Source organism: Cavia porcellus, unplaced genomic scaffold (assembly GCF_034190915.1).
Source record: "Cavia porcellus strain 051 isolate PalLab524CR breed Dunkin Hartley unplaced genomic scaffold, mCavPor4.1 scaffold_10, whole genome shotgun sequence".
Classification (NCBI taxonomy): domain Eukaryota; kingdom Metazoa; phylum Chordata; class Mammalia; order Rodentia; family Caviidae; genus Cavia; species Cavia porcellus.
In genome coordinates this window covers 12207676-12220063 of record NW_026947493.1, presented here as the reverse complement: position 1 = coordinate 12220063, position 12388 = coordinate 12207676, and the positions used below count along the sequence as shown (strand labels likewise).

At 35.3% G+C, this 12388-nt stretch overlaps 1 pseudogene; it reads right to left on the bottom strand.

The window, feature by feature from the left end:
• Nucleotides 1–9506, bottom strand: part of LOC100718177 (cytosolic non-specific dipeptidase-like) — a 108248-nt pseudogene extending 98742 nt beyond the window's left edge.
• Between the last annotated feature and the right edge of the window lie 2882 nt (nucleotides 9507–12388).

Below are 12388 nucleotides of genomic sequence, written 5' to 3'. Positions count from 1 at the left end.
AAATTGGGGATGAAGGAAAACTAAAATAAAAATAAAGATAAATTACAGACACAGAATCCTAAGATCTCAAGGCCAGGATTTCCACATAATATTTCTAAATAATTGAATATTAAATATATATTTAATATTTTAATATATTTGTAGCAAAATTGTAAACTATAGCCTCAATAAATATTCATGGGTTAAAGGTAGATTATCCCTATCATCTCATTTCTAAATCTTTATTTAACTTCCTTTTTACTCAGTTGGCAATTTACAAAATCATTAGTATCTGTTAATTATCAATAACTGACAAGAAGAAAACTGATAACGCTTTTTTAAAAGGGAAGCTTTGAATATTTTATAGAGAGACATTCAGCAGGACATACATTAATCTCTAAAGAGTGAATAGATTTAGTCTGAAAGTTAAACTAAACATCTTAGCAGGAAGGTAATGTAAATATTTATCTGTGATATACTAAGATTCATGTATTTTTCTATGTAGTTTCCTTTACTATGTCATACATAGCAAACACTGCTGAAGACTTAAAAGTCTTCATATTGGTTTATTCAGTCCACCTTTTGCCCCAGAGGAAAACTGCACAATATAACTGCCCAAAATTTTACTACTCCAATATAAATTACTAATGTCCTCAGGCAAAAGAGCCAAGCTTCTAACAATGATACTGTGGTATAATCAATAAAACTATGATTCAATCAATAAAAGAATGACAAGTTCAAGAAATAACATTACAACTAAAAAACAATAATAGAGAGGCAACATAACAACTGATAGGACTAGTGATTAATTTGTGTTTTTCTCCAGATGGTATAAAGTGAATTCCTTGGAGCTGTAAAGTAGTGCTCATATTTACCTATTCAAGAACCAGTTCCCTTTCTTGTTGACCATGAATTCTAAAAGCTTCTGCCCTCTGGAATTACAAAAAATTTAACAGAGATTTAAATAATAGTAGCACATGATATCAACAAGCATAGGTTTATATAATTATTTTAATGGTAATATGCTATATCATTGACACATCTATTCTCAAATATATTTATCTAATTTTCTATACACAAATTTTATACTGATTCAAATTTTTTTATCATAAACAGTGCTAGTGGCTACTTGTGATACATTAGCATGATTATCTTTCATAATATCTGCTTTGTACATAAATCCATATTATTGTCACTGATTTTTATTGTTAAAGATGGTATAGTTGCTGCTTCTAATTGTTTTTTATTATATATCAATACCTGCTTTAATTTTGTGTTGCCAATATTAATATAGGATTTTTCCCCAATTTGATTCTAAAGATCAAACCTCCAAAAAATATCTGGACACTAAGAAGAACTTCAAATACAAGAAGACATATCTTTCCAAACCAGTCATTTATAAAATCATTAATGGTTCCAAAGATGGTATAAACAGATAAATAAAAGAAGGAAGAAAATGTAGTATATAAAGGAGAAATTCAGCAAAGAGATAGGGAAAAAAAGACAAAAACAAAGAGATGGAAATTCTGAAGAACCAAACAGAAATCCTGCAAATGTAAAATCCAATAAATCAAATCAAAAACTCAGTGAAAAGCCTCACCAATAGACAAAATCTAGCAGAAGACAATTTTACAGATTAAACAGAAACTATTACATGTCACAAGGATTAGAACCACATGACCATCTCAATAGATACAGAAAAGCAACTGACTACATCTAACATCCATTCATAATAAAAAAAAACTGAATAGCAATAGAAGGTCTTATCTCAACCTGAAAAAAACCATCTATAACAAATCAATAGCCACCATCATGCTAAGTGGAAAGATGAAAGCTTTCCCTCTAAAATCAGGAAAAATACAAGGTTTCCATTATCACCCTTCTATTAGATACAGTTCTAAAAATATTAGTTACATCAATAAGACAAGAGAAAAAAATAAAAGAGTTACGGGTAGGGAAGGAAGAAGTTAAGTAATCATTATTTGCTGACAATAATGATTCTTGACTTAGAATACCTCAAACACATTGCCAAAGACTTCTAGAACTAATATCCAAATTCAGTAGTATATCAGAAACAAAGATAAAATAAAAAAGTCAATGGCATTCCTGTACCAATAACTCACCAAAAAGAAAATTAGGGAAATAATATCCTTCACAATAGAATCAAGAAGGATCAAATTAATCTTAGAAATTAACATAACCAGGAAAATAAAAGGCCTCTACAATGAAACTATAATATTCTGAAAAGAGGAGATTGAAGAACATATTAGAAAATAAAAATATATTCCCTATTTCTGGATAAGTGTGGTGGACTAAAAATTGGCAATCAAGGGGCCTAACCACAGGGCCCCATTTGCAGCCTGGCAGATCTCTCTCTCTCTCTCTCTCTCTCTCTCTCTCTCTCTCTCTCTCACCTGGGGCTGCACCACAGCATCATGCCAGGAACAGTGAGGCAGGTCTAGCCACAGGACCCCATTCCAGCCTTGCCAACCACACTCTGTCACCCAGAGGGCACATGGCAGCTGCCCCACCTGAAGGAGGGAACTGGGCCAAGCTGCGGGACACTGCTCTGACCTTACCTGCAATCTTCTTTCCACCTGGAGAGCTCCCACACTACTGCGACCACCTGGAGGAAGGGGCAGCCCTGCTGAGGAGGGGAGCTTTGCTGCCACAGGGGGAAACTGTATAGCTTGAGGAGGCTTTAGGTCTACCTGAGAGGAGCCTGGCAACCTTCTCTTAATCCAACAGCTTTGCTGCCCAAGGAGGGAGCTACACTACCAGAGAAGTCTCAGGAGTCCAAGACATAAGAGACAAATTCCAACACACCCAAGGGAAGCTTAGAACAACACTTGAAGCTCAAAAGTATAGGAAAATGACAAAGTGAAAGACCAAAATAAAATTTCAAACATCCAGCCAATCCCAAGAAAGTCTAGGAACCATATACATAGAAGAAAATACATGCCACATACCTGAAATATCTGAAATAATACTAACCAAAATAAAGAAGCAACTCTGGGAAGCCTTAAAGGAATTCAAGCTAGAAATAATCTCTCAGGTAAAAGAAGAAATGATGAAAGAAATGAAGGAGATGCTGAACATATCTAAAGAAGACAGTTAAAAAATTGGAGGAACTGAACAAAGAGATAGAATCCCTGGATGAACAATATAACAAACAAACAGCATACATTAAGCAGATGCAAAGAGATATACAGGAAATAAAAAATTCCATTGAAAGTTGTAAAAACCGCCTCAATGAATGTGACAATAGAATTTCAGACCTCAAAGACAAGATTGCAGCCACTGAACAGGAAAGGAAAGATCTTTTAAAAATAACAAGAAATTGGGAAATAACAATACAACACCTGCAAGATGATGCAAAGAGAAACAACATAAGGTTGATAGGGATAAGTGAAAAAGAAGGGGACAACATAAAGGATGTCAAGAGGATATTTAGAGAAGTAATAGCTGAAAATTTCCCAAACATGAGATGGGAAACTGATATCAAGATGAATGAAGCATATAGAACTCCAAATAGCCATAACCAAAATAAAACTACAGCCAGACATATAATAATCACCATCACAAAAGAATAGAATATTAAAAGTTGTCAGAGAGAAAAGACAGATCACCTATAAAGGAAAACCTATCAGAATCTCAGCAGACTTCTGAGCACAAACAATAAAATCAACTACAGCCAGACATACAGTAATCGCCATCACAAAAGAATAGAATATTAAAAGTTGTCAGAGAGAAAAGACAGATCACCTATAAAGGAAAAGCTATCAGAATCTCAGCAGACTTCTCAGCACAAACAATAAAATCAAAAAGAGCATGAAGTGAAGTATTTCAGATCAAAAAGGAAAGTGATTTCTAACCTAGACTGATGTACCCTGCAAAACTGTCCTTCAAAATCAAAGGAGAAATAAGATACTTCCATGACAAAGAACAGCTGAAGAACTTGATGATCACCAAGCCAACCCTGCAAAGAATACTGAAAGACAGCCTAGATACATTTAGGAAAAAGCCACTAAACAAAGAAGACAATTAAACAGAACAGAAAGATAAAGATGCAACAGCAGAAAGATAACATGTCAACAATAAACCAATATATAACACTTATAACCATTAATGTAAATGGTCTCAATGCACCAATTAAAAGAAACAGACTGGCAGAATGGATCAACAAACAAAATCCAACCATATGCTGCCTATAAGAAACCCATCTAACCCAAAAGGATACTCACAGAATAAAAGTAAAAGGAAGGAAAACAATACTTCATGCAACAGGAACCCAAAAAAAAGCAGGAGTAGCTATTCTGTTTCCACACAATGTGAACTTCAAACCAATAATGATCAGAAGTGATAAAGAAGGTCCCTACATACTGGTTAGGGGAAAACTTCAAGAGGAAGAGATAAGTATCTTAAATATATATGCCCCAAATTTCACAGCACCCAGTTATATAAAAGAAGTATTAACAGAAATGAAAAACCAAATTAGTAGCAACACAATTCTAACAGCAGATTTTAACAAACCATTGACACAAATGGGCAGATCAAGCAGACAGAAAATCAGCAAAGAGATAAAAGAACTGAATCACACCTGTGAACAAATGGACTTGATAGACATATACAGAGTATTCCACTGAAAACAAAATACACATTCTTCTCAACAGTACATGGGTCATTCTCTAAAATAGACTATATATTAACTCACAGAACATAGTTAAATAAATGCAAAAGGGTTGAAATTATCGCTAGCATGCTATTGGATCATAGCACTATGAAATTAGAAATTAATAAAAGATACTGCAAAAATCCCACAAACATATGGAAACTGAATAACACACTCTTGAGTAATCAGTGGGTCACAGAGAAAATTAAAGAAAAAATTAAACAATACCTACAAACAAATGAAAGCACAAATACAACTTACTGGAATCTGTGGGATTCAATGAAAGCTGTCCTCAGAGAAAACTTATTGCACTGAGTTCCCACATCAGGAAAACAGAACGAATGCAAATAAATAACCTGAAGTTACACCTCAAACATCTAGAAAAAGAATAGCAAGTCAAGCCCAAAGCCAAAAGAAGAGAGGAAATTATAAAAATCAAAGCAGAAATCAATACAACAGAGACTTAAAAAAATCCAAAAAATCAATGAATCAAAGAGTTGGTTCTTTGAAAGAATAAATAAAATTGATAAGCCCCTAGCCAACCTTATTTTAAAAAGGGAAGAAAAAGCTAAAATTCATGCAATAAGGAAGGAAAAAGGTGAGATCACTACAGACCCAATAGAAATACAGAAGATCATCAATTCCTATTTGAAAACCTCTACTCTCAAAGGGTTGATAACACAGAGGAAATAGATAGATTCCTAGAAGCATATGAAGTACCAAAGCTAGGTCAAGAAGATGTAAAACTGCTGAATAACCCAATTTCTACTAATGAAATTGAAAACATAATTAAGTCCTCATCTACAAAGAAGAGCCCAGGCCCAGACAGATTCACTGCAGAATTCTACAAGAAATGCAAAGAAGACTTAATGCCAACACTCCTCAAGCTCTTCAATGAAATTGAAAGGGAAATAATCTTTCCTAAATTGTTCCTAGAAGCAAATATTACTCTAGTACCAAAACCTGAGAAGGACCCAACTGAAAAAGAGAACTACAGACCAATCTCCCTAATAAACACAGATGCTAAAATCCTCAATAAAATATTGGCAAATAAGATGCAGCAAATCATCAAGAAGATCATACACCATGACCAAGTGGGATTCATCTGAAACATGCAGGGATGGTTCAACATACGTAAATAAATAAATGTAATCCACCATATCAATAGAGCCAAAGGTAGGAATCACATGATCATTTCTATTGATGCAAAAAAGGCTTTTGATAAGGTTCAACATTCATTTATGATAAAAAAAACTTGCAGAAAATTGGAATAGATGGACTTTACCTCAATATAATAAAAGGCCATCTATGACAAACCAACAGCCAATATCATATTAAATGGCCAAAAATTGAAGAGCTTTACTTTAAAATAAGGCACAAGACAAGGATGTCCCTTATCACTGCTCCTATTTCATATAGTACAGGAAATACTAGCCAGAGCAATTAGACAAGAAAGAGAAATAAAGGCATAAAGATAGGAAAAGAAGAATTTAAATTATAATTATTTGCAGATGACATGATACTTTACATAGAAGACCCCCAAAACTCCATTGAAAGACTCCTAGATATAATAAATAAATTCAGCAATGTGGCTGGATACAAAATCAATACTTAAAAATCAATAGCATTCCTATACACTAACAACAAAATCACAGAGAGAGAAATAAGAGAAGCACACCATTCACACTAGCAACCAAAAAAATTAAATATTTAGGAATTACGCTCACAAAAGAAGTGAAAGTCCTATACAGGGAAAATTATAATACACTACAAAATGAAATTGAAGAAGATCTCAGAAAATGGAAAGACATCCCTTGCTCATGGATAGGAAGAATAAATAATGTGAAAATGGCCATTCTCCCAAAACTGTTATACAGATGCAATGCAATCCAGATAAAAATACCATCAACATACCTCATAGATCTCAAGAAATCACTCCTAAAATTCATCTGGAGTGAGAAGAGACCTAGAATAGCAAAGTCAGTTCTAAGCAGTGAAGGCAAGGCAGGAGGCATCACAACCCCTGACTTGAAGTTATACTACAAAACAACAGTAGTAAAATCAACATGGTACTGGACCCAAAATAAAGCTGAAGATCAGTGGAATAGGTTAGAAGATAAAACCACAACTACAAACACACTCAGCCACCTTATCTTTGACAAAGGGGCCAAACATGTTCATTGGAAGAACGACAGTCTTTTTAACAAATGGTGTTGGAAAAACTGGCTCTCCATATGCAGAAAACTAAAACTAGACCCATGCCTATCATCATGTACTAAAATAAAATCTAAATGGATCAAAGATCTGAATATTAAAACAGAAACACTAAATCTATTGGAAGACAAATTGGGTAAAAACCTTGAAGACATAGGAATAGGTAGAGAATTCATGAACAAGAATCAAACCACATGGGAAATATTTCCCACAGTCAATAATTGTGATCACCTCTTATTAAAAAGTTTCTCCGTGTCAAAAGAAATCTCCAGCATAGTGAAAAGAAAACTCACAAACTGGGAAAAAATCTTAGTGAACTGCCGCTCAGACAAAGGAGTTCTGTCTAAAACATATAAAGAATTTTAAAAAATCAGACTCCCAAAATTCAAAGACCCAATCCAAAAATGGGCATCTGAGATGAATATACAACTCTCAGATGAAGAAATACAAATGGCAAATAAATACATGAAAAATGTTCATCATGATTAATCATTAGAGAAATGCAAATTAAAATCACATTGAGATATCATTTCACTCCTGAGAGAGTGGCCAAGATCAAGAAAACTACCAACAACAAATGCTGGAGAGGCTGTGGGGAAAAAGGAACTCTCCTGCACTGTTGGTGGGAGTGTAGCCTGCTGCAACCACTGTGGAGGTCAGTCTGGAGACTTCTCAGAAAGCTGGGATTGGAAGCCCCATTTGACCCAGCTATTCCACTTCTAGGCATATTCCCAGAAGAACTGAAGACATCATACCACAGTGATATATGTGCACCCATGTTTATAGCAGCACAATTTGTAATAGCCAGATCTTGGAAACAACCTAAGTGTCCATCAACTGAGGAATGGATAAAAAAGTTGTGGTATGTTTATACAATGGAGTACTACTCAGCTATAAAGAAGGATTACATTGAGATATTTTTAAATAAATGGACGCAGCTTGAGACCATGCCCATAAGTGAGATAAAGCAAACTCACATGTATAAATACTGAATAGTTTCCCTACTGTAAGAAATAAGAATACATAAAAGTATGTGGTAATCATGATTCCCAGTCATATTGGTTTGAAGCCATATAATGTTTTCATTCATTAATTGGAATGGTTTTAATCTGGGTTGTTCGATTTTATTGTCTGTGATAGTACGAATAGCAATTTTGAAGAAAACAAGACATCATAATAGCTAGTGCCGATTTAATATCATATTGTCTAGAAGTTCCATCAAGCTGTTGTTCATTGGTTTCCATGGGTTTTAACATGTTGTATCTTATTATATTTTACTATATGTGATAGTATAAACAAAAATTTTTATAGGCAAAGAGATAATATAGAAACCATTCTTCGTTTTCTGTTAGCTGGTTCTAAATATGCTGTAAGTCTTACATTCTCTTGAATGGCTTCACACTGTCTTGATATGTTTGATGCTATAGTATATGAAGTTATACTCAAATATTTCAAGGAAAGAGACACTATGGTGACTACTATTATGTCAGGTTATCTGGTGTTGAAACACAATTATGCTTAAATTGTTTGGTCCTGACCTGTGTTGTTCTGTTACTGTGTCCTCTTTTATCTCAATCTCCCACTTTTTAAAATTAATTTATTTTTTCTTACTTTGTAATTAAGGGAAAACTAAATTAAAAAATAGCAGGATATATTACAGTAACTTTTTTGTTTTCCTATTAACCTGATTTTAGCCCCAGTATTGCTCTCCCCATCTTGTTCTATCTGATTTTACTATATTCTGTTTTGCTTATAGTATCAAATTTGAGGGTACAGGAAGTCACTTTGAAGACAATAAGATTTACTATGATGCCCATTATGGCTTGACTATTATCTTCTTTTGAAGCCCTGTAAGGTCTCAGTGTAGGTTTTATTGGTCTTGTTCTGTACTGTTTTGTTCAGTTGCATTATACTTGATGATACAGGTAACTCTTTTCAAGATAGCAAGAGGCATAATGGTAATCATTTTTGATCACCTCGTATTCTATTTTTGCATCATATACTATGTCCATCCTTCTGTTCTGACTCTGTTTTGTTTTGTCCCATTTGGTCTTATTCTCTTCAAAAAAAAAAGTAATAAGTACTGTGGGAGTAATAAAACCCAAAAAGTGTAATTGTTAATGTAAAAAAGGAAAAGAAAGTGGTCTGAAGGATATAACTGCATGTATATTTAAGTGTGTAGGATAGAAACCTATATTACTGAGTTTTTGTTGGATCATTGAACAAAACTGTCTGTAATCTTACTGTATAAATGTCCACTTTGTATGCTTTAATTTTGTAATTTGGACAACTATTTCTAAGATGACAATATGTAATCTATTAACTAGTGATTTCTTACTGTATAATTTTTTCTTGAAATTCTGTACTACTTGTACCCTTTTACTGCTGGTTTTTTTTTTTCTAAAATTGGTGATCAACAACACCAGCAGAGCGGAATCAGTGTGGTGCTGAGTGGGGAGCCTACCTGAGGATTGTTGCCAGCATAACAAGGAGACCTGGAGAAGAAGAGGAATGTTGATGTTTGGTGCGTTGGTTCCCGTGTTGCCATGGGTTCTCCTGGAGGAGCTTGCTGAACTTGATTCCTAATGTGAACTTCACTGTTCTCATTGTCAAAGGAGTTCAAAGCCTTTTTGCTGAGCATGGCTGCAATTTACTTTGGATGAGTTCTGTTCCTTATTCTGAGCATCATTTCCTCGCTCCAGAGGGGAAGATGTTGTGCTACTCAGTCTCCCAGAGAAGCTTATCATGCTGGCTTCCTGATATGAACTCAGCTGTTTTCATTGTCAGAGGAACTTGGAACCTCATTATCACCGAGGATGGTTGTGTGTCTTTTCAGGAAAGCCCTGGTTCTTACTTTGAGCATTACTTCCTGGTTCCAGTGAAGAGCCCTCAAGTTAGTGGCATAGATCCTTCATCCCCCGGCACAGAATTTGTAGCTTTTATGCTGACTTTCAGGCCTTCCCAGTGCAGACTGCATGAGTTATTGTTGTGGGCTTTAGGCCTCCAGCTGGACTTGCAGGAGGCATTTTCTTGGGTTCTAGGTTTTCAGCTGAACTCGTGAAAATTATTGCAATGGGATCCAGGCTTTTAGCTGGATTTTCTAGGTCTTTAGTGTGTGGACAGATATCCTGCACTTTCTCTGTATTTGACTCCTTGGTTGACTATTACAACATAATCCTGTAAGTTATGTGTTCTATATTGTCTTGTTCTCCTTGCAAAACCCTGACTACAACAATAGGCATCAGCAGTATGGTCGATATGGCCACACTTTCAAAACTGCTGTAGAGACTTAATGGAATCTCAATCAAAATAACAATAACATTCCTTGCAGAACTGGAGAAAGCAATACTAAAATTCATTGGGAACCAGAAAAGAGCTATAGCAGCAAAAGCAACTCTGGAAAACAAGGGTAAAGCAGGAGGCATCACAATCCCTGATGTGAAAAGTTTTACTACAAAGCTAGAGTAATAAAAACATCATGATACTGACAGGAAAAAAAAAACGAAATAGAGACTCGAGGACCACGGAAACAGAACAGAAGACACAGAAATAACTCTAGGTACACTCTGCTATGTTATTTTTTAAAAGAACCAAAGCCTTTTGCTGAAGGAATGATAGCAACTAACAAATGGTGCTGGGAAAACTAGCTACACACATGATGAAGGTTAGCCTTAAAACCATATCTCTTATCATGCATTAAACTAAAATCAAAATGGATTAATGATCTAAACATCAGAATAGAAACAATCTGTGGGAAGACAAAAGTTAAACTCTTAAAAGACATAAGTATAGGAAACATTTTCTGAACAAAATCCTGGATTGAACAAAACAGGCCCCAGTGGCACAACCAGAAGCCAGGATCAGCCTCAGCTTCTGTGGTACTGAAAACACCAGAATTAGCACCCCATACTTTTCCTACTGTAGTCTTGCTGGGATCATCCACACCCCTCCCTAATCCTGCAACAGGCTTCTGGAATCGCCCAACACAGATCTGGATCTGTCTGCCTTCCTGGTTTATGAAAGGCAGCAGAGAAACACCCTAAATTGGACAACACCACCAAACTATACACTACAGAAAATAATCAATGGCTTGACATCTTTTTTTTTTCTTTTTGCTTTTTGCTTTTATTTTTCTTTTTCTTCCTTTTTCTGATTGTTTTTTCATGAATGTGACCATTGTTTTTAGCTTTTGTGGTGTTGCTTCATTCTCATTTTTTTCTGACTTTCTTTCTATCCTGTCTTCTTCACTAGTTTCCCAAAGACTGGACAATCTTCTTTTGTCCTTTAGTCTTGCTTCTAATTTATTTCTGGTCCTCTATTTCTCTATTTTTTTCCTCTTATTCCTTTTAAATTTCCTCATCTTATGGTAAAATTACTCTATTGAGTGAATATTTGTTAGGTTAGGTTAGGTTAGGTTAGGTTAGGTTAGGTTAGGTTAGGTTATATCTAAATTTTGGTTGTTGGATCTACCCTGTGCAATTACTAAGTTGATCTGCCATCTAGTTTGGCACAGTTCTTCTGGGGTCAAGGATGTGATACTGGATCAATTCATGGCACAATGCTAGGACGAAGGGTGTGAGTGATACCTGTCCTAATGGGATATCCTGGATAAGCTTTGAAAGACAGAAAGCGTCTTGCTACTTCTTGCTGGTCACTTGCTTACTTTGCTACCTTCTGTCCACAATGGACTGCTTTTCCTCTCTGCTGTCTGTCTTCCACACCTTCTGCCTTTGAGTAAGCTAATTATGAACTGATACCTCTACAAACTGTGAGCTAAATGAACCTTTCCTCCTTTAAATTTGGTATTTTGTCTCAGCAATCATAAAAGTAACAAAGACAAAATGTTATACCGGAGAAGTGGGGTCATCACTGTGCCTGTATCTGACCATGTAATTCAGGAGCCTTTGGCACTGGCTTGTAGAAAGAGTTTGTAAAGGTTTGGAAATGCCACTTTCAGAAGCAGCTTTGATTCTGATCATAGGTCAGAAGACCAGAATGAATAGAACTTCTGCCAGTAAAAACCAGGATCAGAAGATTTCTTCTGGGAAGAAGGAGTATATTGGCTGTTGGAATTCAGGTGATATATGTTAGGCCTTGGAAGAAAGTTTCTCTGCATTTTTCTCATGTCCAGAGACTCCCTGATTCAATTCCTGGTACTAAAAAAAAAAAAAAAAAAAAAAAAAAAAAGACTGAGATTAAGGGCAATGGGCTAACAAACTCAGCAGAAGAAATTTCAAGGCACTTGAATACTGAAGCAGTACCATTGATACTGTTGGGGACTTTTAGCTACATTTATGTTGACAGTCAAGAGTAAAACAACCAGCAGAGTGATTTAAAATGTTGTGAGTTTGGCCAGAAAGGAAGCTCCAGAAAGGCTGTGTACTGCAAAGATAGATCAAAGGAAATCTTTCTTGCTGAGAAGGAACAGGAAAGTAGAAAAGATGTCCTGAGGGCATCACAAGAAGCAGCAGGACTTCACCCTTTGCAGTCTCAAAATTGCAACAGTGAAAGGTTCTACTTTAT